Source organism: Aptenodytes patagonicus, chromosome 2, assembly GCF_965638725.1.
Source record: "Aptenodytes patagonicus chromosome 2, bAptPat1.pri.cur, whole genome shotgun sequence".
Classification (NCBI taxonomy): Eukaryota; Metazoa; Chordata; class Aves; order Sphenisciformes; family Spheniscidae; genus Aptenodytes; species Aptenodytes patagonicus.
In genome coordinates this window covers 35,439,119-35,448,854 of record NC_134950.1, presented here as the reverse complement: position 1 = coordinate 35,448,854, position 9,736 = coordinate 35,439,119, and positions in this window count along the sequence as shown.

Sequence of the window (9,736 nt, the reverse complement as noted above, 5' to 3'; positions counted from 1 at the left end):
TGGTGCTTTGCAGCAGTATATTTATTCTTGTACGGGAAGATAAAGAAATATATTGCTACAAAGCAACATATATCAATACATGACATCCATACTGTCTTTTACACTGTAACTTTGCCAGTGTATGTGCTATCCCCCTGACTGAAACTTAGCCAGGTGAAACTTTCAAGGAGAGATCAGACATAAGGTAGATAAGAGGATTTCCAAATAAAAGACATCAGGCAACTTTAAAACTTCATACATATTTCCAACAAAAATTTCAAATTTCTAAAGCAATTGGCAGTGTCCTTTAAAATATATTGTGATAGTTCCTGAAAATATCTGTATGAATTAATAAAAAACAAATCTGTTTATTCATACCTTTCCTGCCCAAAAACTGAACGCCTTATGGGTGCTTACTAGAACATTTATAAAGAGGACCTACACTTTAAGCTAGATTATTATACAAGTAGTTTTCTTGAAAAACAGATTATAAAAAGGAGGAAATCGAATGTCTGCCACAACTACTATGTCATTGAAATAGCCTGGAGTTTTGGCTTTATATAGTCTGCTTGCACTGCTACATTTAGACCTCTGAAATTTATGAACTTTGAAAAGCAATACTGAGTAGAGCAAGCAGAACAACAGAGGATAATTTCACTAGTGCTACATATGTATGTGTCTTTAAGTCACTAATTCAGTCCTTTCGAGGGTGATGGAGACAGTCTGTCACCAGAATATGAAGTGTCACAGGGGTGATATAAAAAGAAAGATCAGAGTTTGAATTCTTCATGTTAGTTATTCTTTTTCTCCAGCAAGATGGCTGTGTGGGGGGAATGGGCTCTACAGTGTATGACACCTAACAGCCCCTCTCCATCTGTCCATAATCTGATCCCCCAGAGAATGTCAGCAACTGATCTGTGGCTCTTCAGACATTGCTGGTTAGTGATACTTCTGTATCTGACAGGACAATAACTAGACAAGTATTTTGTCTTAAAATGTGTCCATGTTTTAAAAGAACAACACTTGTAATATTCTACTAACTTTTATTCTAACAGCTACAATATAAATGGTTTTCCTTTCGGTTTCAAAGGGGCTTGGACTTGGACAGTGCTCAGTCAGTCAAACACTTTGGCTGAGTAAAATCCAGTCCTGTTTTGGGAGTGAAGCACAACCTTTTTGCATCATCTATGTACACATTGAAAGAATTCAGTGAGACAAAACTACTAGGTGGGTCATTAGCCCTCAGCCAGCCCAGTTTTTGACAAAGATGCATGGGACAAATATATTTTTGTTCTGCATAAGAAATCTTCTCTAGAGGTAAAGACAGCACAGTTAAAACAGTGCATCTAGCCATTTTCAGTATTTTATTTTATTTTTTTTTAATACAAGATAGGAAGCAGAGCATAAGCAAAAGTTCAGGTTAAGCCGTGGAGCCTACAACAGTAGGTTTAACAATAAATGACTATGCACTTTGGAACTTGCAACTTGTATGTTGTATGGTACACTTTCCAAACAGGACTAGACATTGTAAATTAATTTATAATTCTGTAATTCAGCTGAAATTATTATAACGGGTATATATGTTATTGTATCTGTTACTTTTTAAGTTGCTACAAATACCTTGATTTTGTGGAATATTTTGTTTTCTGTGGGTATAGAAAACTTTGCTTTTAACAAACACGTATGCAGGTTTTTTCACAACATCCCATAATGGTGCTAGGGATTAACTATTGTAATCACACTGTATTTGACAGCAGCAAAAAATGATCTGGGTATAAGCTATTTCATACAAGCAGCTCCTGATAAAACCAGCCACAAGCACTCAAGCATTAGCTGAATATTTTTCATTGAACAGAGAGGATTACAGCTCATCAGATATTTGGTTACCACACGAAATTTGCTCTTCCACTTTATTTAATAAGTAGTTTACTGCAGGCCTTTCTGTATTACCTATTTGAATTGCCTCAATTTCTATCATCTTTTTTCTCTTGGGTTGGGTAATGACAATGCCAGTAAAGCTCTACTTTGATTGCCAGTGTCAGTGCTGCCTGATCGATTACCTGACGCCAAGTTCTGCTAGAACGAAAGTACTGAAATGTGTGGAAGACTTCAGATGTCTTTGGCAGTGTATCTGCTCTGATACATGCTGACGAAAATTGCTGATGAGTTCAAGGTTATGCTGAAGCAAACTACCCCCAGCTGCTATTCTGCTAGCCTTGAAGATTTGTACTAATTCCTTCTGAGCAGAGTTGTGTGCCTTTAAAGACAGAGAAATTAGCTCAGACTTTTGTTCTGTTCTAAATATAAAATTATGAAAATATATACACACTAAAATAAGGCTAAAAATATTTTTGGTCAAAATACTGTGAGAGGCGTAAGAGTAAAAATGAAGTAATTGATATCATTAATTATTGAGTGCAGCTGTTTATAATATCTGCTTGTGATTTTTTGCCTCATTTAAATATCTAAGATGATGGGTAGCAATTGATACCTTTTGGTGCTAACGTGTATGTTCTGGTGCTGAAGTTATACATTATTGTTGTGGAAGATGAGTTTTACTTCCAGTATTACCATATACACTCCAGTGTTTGTGAGATCTTTTTCAGCTAAGCATATAATTTACAACCACTAGGCCAGATTTGCTTTCAAAGTTCCTTTTTATGGTTGTTTCAGGCTCCAATGAGAGTTTTATGTGCATCAGAGAGGAAAATGTATTCCTGTTCAAAACCAAAACAAACAGCACCCTCCCCTCATCACAACAGTGAAGTGCCTGTGGAACAAATTACGGGGAGAGTAAGACCTCTGACAGTCATGACTTCAGATTGATGCTGAGCAGGTTTTAGTGATCCCAAATCCTCCCTCTGGGGCAATAAATGACTTCAGAAAATCTAGACTTGACCTTGCACAGTTATCCTTGGGAAGCTGTGTGTTCCTCTTCTCTGAGATCAGTTTGTTCCCCTCTGAATTCCAGATGAGTTGGGTCAGGCCTCAGTGAAAACCATGGGAGGTTTAACATAACTTTTGCAGGAGTGAGAAAGTTGGATTCCATGAGAGCTTTACGGACAGCAAAATTAGACTTCATGTGCTATCCCCTACCAACACTGGGAAATACCATGGGACTCTGAAAGAGGAAACGTCCCACAGCAAATGTGTTCTACACTGCAGCTGGGACCTAACAGAAAGAAATATATCTGTATCTATATCCATATCTATGTCTATAGATAGATGGTTAGATATCTGTTTATATATGATCTTCAAGAATCAGGTTGCAAGCATGGATGCCCTCTTGTGGTTGAGAATGCCAATGTATTGGTTTGATTTCGTAGGAATCCAAAAAGTTTTAGGATTTTTTAAAAACAAGCATATGCAAATTTAGTTTGTTTCCTTTAAAATTTTTGGCCTTGATTTTAAAGACACATGACTTTGTCCATTTTCTTTGAGAAATGAGGTCCATTGCATAACTCCACCATTTCTTAGTTTTATATGATTTGTAAGTACAGAACTCAATCACAATTGTATTGGCTGTCAGTTACCTATCATACAAAGTTTTATGAGTATGAGGTAAAACAGAGCTAGTCAGATGTCTGAAGAATTTTTAGAGGTGTTAAATCAGATGTAGTTATTAAAAAGCAGGGGGTGGGAAACCTCATTACTCAGATACTAAATTCTAACGATCCCTAATCAAATAAGAGTTTTATAGGCCCAAATTGTTCTTGAAATCTGCCCATTATTGCTAAGTTTTCAAGACAAAACTGTTGCTTTCCTCATCTAGAATGAAATGATCTCACAGAATCCAAGCACACAGCATTTTAATGGTGCTTTTTAAAACTGTGCAAAATAGAAAATTTGTATGCTCTGGTTGTCACATCATAATTGGTCTGATGGTCTTAAAGTGCACAAATCTTCCCATTTGGAGTCATAAGGAGAACATTAAACTTCTGTCAGTAGTAACCTGAAATAACCACAGCCTTCTCAAACTGCTTTCATTCAATAGAAAATAAATTGAAAATCGAGAAAAAAGATAGCAACAGCCCATCTGGTTAATTAAAAAAAAGAAAAAAAAAATCATTACTAATGATAATTTCAAGACTTTCTTGCTGCTTAATCTTCATTTACAGAGTTTCCCTCAGGATATAGTTATTTTCTGTTAGAAAAGAAGCTTTCGCTCATATTACAAGGCAGTGCATTTTTAAATTCACACAAGTTAATGGAACAGACATAAACTTTTGATAGCTACCCCCACTCTGCTTAGCTCCCCTGAGTGTTAAGTGTGAGAAAATCAGACCGAAATAGCTGCAATTCAGTATTATCTCCTTGCCTTCTGCTAAAAAACAAAATTCAGAGTGGAAAAAGATTTTATGATTCCTCCAGCTTTTGGCACCTTATCATTTGGCAATCAGGTTGTAAATTCTTTAAAAGTCCCTTATACTGACAATCCATATAAATTATCCTTGGGTTTTTTTTGGCCAGCAGGAGAAGAGAAGGAGTATCCCTCAGGTTATATGTTTAGCTGACAACAGCAATCATTGTTCAAATCACTGGGCTGTTCATCAAGCTGCAAACTCGCTACAGCTTCAGTACATCATCATGTAAGTCAGGAAGTATCTTAGATGATACAATATTTAAGGTAATAAACTTGTTCCTTAAGAGTGAATGGTAATATTGGAATCTGATAGCTCTGAGGAGTTAAACATCTTTGTTTCATGTAGGGTGCTCTTACATAATAGAAACGGTGCTTAAAGGCAGGGTTCATTTAGAAGCAAACTATCTACAGTTGCTTTTTTCCATATGCGATAAGGAAAGTTTTTTTCTGAAGATTGAAGATGTTGAGGATTGGAAAATGATGGCATTTCTACGCTTTCTATCTGAACCCAAGCCAAAAAAATGTTCAGTGTTTCTACAGTGAGATGTCCTTTCCCCCCTCTCGTTATATATTTTCATCATTTCTTGTTTAGATTTTTTTGATAATTGTGTGGGTGGGGTTGTAGCTGGTTTTTCAGAGAAGAAAGCTTGTGTAATACATGTCTTGCAGTGAACTTATCAATATAACATTTCTTTCATACTGTCATATGATGCTATATACGTTATACCTGAGATATAAATTTGTATCCGTGTTTCAACTTCTAATGCTATAAACTATAAAGAAATGTACATCATTTTGATCTATTTTGTAACATCTATGCATTTAAATAAATAAGTAAAATTATCAGTATTTACACTTGATGTTCTTTTGAGGCATCTTTTGTTGTTTCTTTTGTTGATTTGTTCCCTGAAGAAGACAAGTTTTCAGGGAGATCGTAAAGGACGTATCTAAACCGAAATTAAATTGAGTTTGAATATATTTATATAAGTGTGTATGCTTTACACCTGAGCTCCATTATATACTTGAAATCTGTCTTTATGTATCCACCTATATGGATAGGAGCCTATCTTTTGGTATTGAGAGCCTGAACTCTTCACCAGAATTAGTGGTCAGGGGATGTTCTTTTATGTGCCTCTGTCCAAGAAGAAAAATCTGAACTGTGACCAAAGGAGATACCCACAGAAAATCAGAGAGGTACCACTGACAATTTGGCCAAGTTCTCTTCCATGGAAGGAATGATGCTGCAGTCAAAAAAAGAGTAATTCTTCAGAACATGAGTAATTCTTCTTCCTCCCAAGGTGGTACCAAAGCTGTAAAAGCTACATTTGAAAACAAAAAGCCAGAAATATATATTTAAAAGAAAAAAGGAAGCTGTATCATGAGGACGAGGGAGAACAGAGGGAGGAAGAGAAGGCAATTTTAAAATACTAAGAACTGGCATCACAAAAGCTATTCAAGCCCTGTGAAAATCCTTGGTTCTCTTTGGTTCATCCTTCACAAGCTGGACACAACAAAAACCACTTTTCTTATAATTCAGCATGACACAAAGTTATTTTATATACCATTAATTTAGAGATTCAGCTGGGAGGACACAATCTCACAGAAAATAGGAAAGAATAGAAAGAAGAGCAGGTTCTTCCAGAATGCCACAATGCATTTTCTCTAGTACGCTCTTTTTTGTTTAATGACATTGTACACTTTTCATCACACCTGTTTGTGATGTAGAAGTTCACTGAAATTTGGGATTAATATTAGGTGTAATTATGAATAAATACAGTCCAAGCTGTTGGCGTTCTGGGCAATTGTAATAGGATTATGTCAAATGTCAGTAGCGGACCAACAATATTCAGTGTTGTTGCCCATCTCTCCCTGATCTGAGCCCAGTACTGTTTGGACTACAACAAAAACAACAGTGGTTTTGCCTAATTCCTTACTTCTGGATGGACTTGATTTGGTTTCTTTTTCTCTCTTCCTATCTTACTTCTTTCTCAGCATGCCAACAGGGTATATGTCCACAGGGTGATAACCCCATATATCCACAGGTAGTCAATGTGGTATCCCAGCCATTTACAACCTAGGAGAGGGGCAGACAGCTTCCTTCTCATGAAACCGCACAGTGCCTGAGAACCCAGTTATACCAAGTTTTTGGATTTGTCTTAGTCTCTAATTCTCCAAGTCCCCGGTGACTTTGACATCAGAGACGTTAATTTGATATTCTTTGACCTTTTTTTTTTTCTTTTTTTTTTCTGTTTGTTTTCTTTCATGCTAGTAACACAATAACCTGAAAATTACTCGGTCAACCACGCAAATTTTTCCTGTGTCTTTAACATAGTCCCTTATGTTTGGCGGGGGGACCATTATAGTAGTTGCATTCCTTACACATATGACAGGCCTTTATAGCAACATCATGAAAATATGTAATGGAAAATAACATAAAGATTTCTCCTTAATAGATACTAGAGATTGAGAATATATTTTCTCAACTTGGCAGTGCTTATAGCTTTTTTTACTTTCTGTGGGATTTCATGCTGAGCTCTAGCTCCATCATTTTGAATCCCCTTTTCATCTGAGGCAAGACAAGTTTATTTGATTTTGTCTGTGAAATCTAGCATTTGACTTGCTCCACTGCATTTTTTGTCAAAAAAGTTTCAAAGTGTGTCTGTAAGCCCAAAACTCTCTGAGGTCTTCCTCAATTTGCAGTCCATACATTTGCAGCTACAGCGTTAGAGTGCTGTTTTGCAGTCTTTTGCAGACATTGGCAACAGTGAGGTGACGGTAGTTTCAACCAACAAGGACCTTGCATAATGATGGAAGATTTTTCCACCCAGATCACATCCAAAGTCTCCTCTGTAACTGAATATATTGAAATTCACTTTTATTAGCAGCCGTGGCAGATGAGTCTACACTTGACCATACTGTTGTACTAGAATGTAGAACAGAGCACAGGGAGGGATGTGCTAATATCCATGTAGAAGGTGAAGTGTATTTGCATTATTTAAGTACCATTTTGTCTTCTCTAAACTTTTAATATCCCTGTGTCCGTTTAGGCACTGTAGGCCCCTTGGCTTGCTGCTTTAAGTCGAATTTAATTTTGGCATCACTTTTTCTGCATCATTCTTCAAAGAGTCTTTGTATCTCCTTGTTTGCTGGATCAGATGTGTTGATAAATGCTTCATACTCACTGTGATCTACCTGCAGATCCTGCCATATAAACTTCTCCCCATGTTTGCTGTTTTCATTACACAGAATTGGTGTTTTTACTTTTTTAGCTTTTCTCAAAATCTCCAGCTCTTCCCATAGCTGCATTCTAGTCATTCTCTTTTTCACTCCTCCCCGGTAGAAAGTAATTTCTGTTTAGTATGCTGTTTACAACCAACATTTTCTATTTCCCAGTGAAAAACATACGTGCCAAACACAACTGAGATGGCAGTCTGCAAAAAAACAGTGTCTCCCTATGGGTGTGTTGAATGTGCACAGACATGTGGTCTTTTTTCCTATGGGCAATGCCAGAATCCTGCTGATATATCAGACATGGAAAAATATTTGGCATTAGCCATCTCCTGAAGGATTTTTCCCCTCTCAGGTAGTGGAAAATATTCCTCTTTTACATATCTGCTTGATTATTTTGGGTATGTACATAAGCAAAAATAAGCACACAGTTTTTTAGTGAGTGTATCTGTTTTATCCATTCTTCTAACCCCAGTGTAGTCACCCAGAGCTGTATACCAAAATGTAATGCCTGGGAACAGTGTAGTTCAGTGAGCCGGGGGCGAGGGATGCTCCAAGAGTGGCTCAAAGACAGAAGATGTCTTTGGCAGTCCAGAATATTTTTATTTTCTTGCTGAACAAGGCCACATGGGCCCTGCAGCTGGACCTCATGATGATGTTGAGGCGTTTACATCTCCAGTCTGTTTCACTTCATTCCACAGCTCTATCATGAAATCTTCACACCAAAGTAGCCTCGATGGTTGTATGACAAAGCTCCAGCAAAAGGTCTGAATATAATACCTTTCAAAGTGTATCACAACTCAGGAGCCATCCGTTTCATTGCTGGAACCCTATCTAGTACCTTTGGAAACTCAGTTTATGGTGAAGGCACTTTTCATGGGTACCCAGATTGTGGCACAGCCTGGCTGGATGATGCACAGTAGCAGAAGATCCTCTACTCCTTGAAAACAGTGTCCAATTCCTCACCTGTTTTGCTTCTCTTCTTTCTAAAGCATGAACTTTCTTCGTAAGACTAGTGGAGTGACAGGCTTTTAATAAAACAATAGATGCTCTTTACCCAGATTCTATTAAAGTTTCTATAATTTCCATTATTTATTCACCCAGGCATGTAATTTGTCTACTCTTCTGTGGGAATAAGCTCAACCTGAATTGTATCCACTTATCTTCTATTACTCGTATCTTCTCTGACAAAGTTGTGAGGAATGTTTCAGGAAAAAAAAAAAAGCTATCTTTTTTGACTAACTTTCCTTTTATTTGTATCCATTTGTTATCTTTCCATGTCAAAAAAATGTTTTAACTACAGTCTGCAATCTTTGATATATACATAGATTTTCACCTTTGCTGGCTCACTTTTCAGATTTTTATTCCTCCATACACGGTATTTTAATTTATTTTTACCTTTATGCCACTCTTTTCTTCAGGCGTTTCCCAGAGGTTTATGGTAGCCAATACAGCTTTTGACGCAGGTAATTCCCAGCCAGGTTACCTACTTGCCCTCAGACATCATCTCTCTTTTGTGTCACCTTAATGGCCTGTCACTCATGCGCTGTGGATGCTGATGTCATTGGATCCTCTTTGTATTTGACAACTTTGCCCTGCTCCTTGCAGGAGATCACTTTTTCTTTTTCTTTTTTTTTTTTTCCTTTTTCTTCTCCTGAGTTGGTATCGTAGTGTCTGTGGATGCAAATAACAGCTTCACAGAGCCCCACATAGCAGTATTTTCCAGGAAACTCTTAAATACTGCCATTTAGGTGCGTGTACTGCTATATAGAAATATAGCTATGGAGTCAAACAGCAACCCTTTGAAGTCAATGAAAGTTTTGTTCATTCCATTAGAGCTGGAATTTCTCCTCCGCTAAGCTGAGGACTTCTGCTTTTCCAGACTTTTTTTAAATAGTATCACTTTACCTCAGCTAAAGAGAGAAGGAACTTTAAAGATACCTGCAAGCTCTATCCACTTCTCCAAAAGGTGTGTAAGCATATAACAGAGAGAGAGGGGTTACAAAAAGGAGAAAAGACATCAGAAGGAGGAAAACGCCAGCTGAATGAAACTAAACAAATGGAAAATACAATTTTAACTTTCAGTCTTTAGAAATTTCTACTTTAGCACATGCTGCTTATTAAAGTTTTTGTGCAATGAAGACATCATAATGTGGAACTCACTTT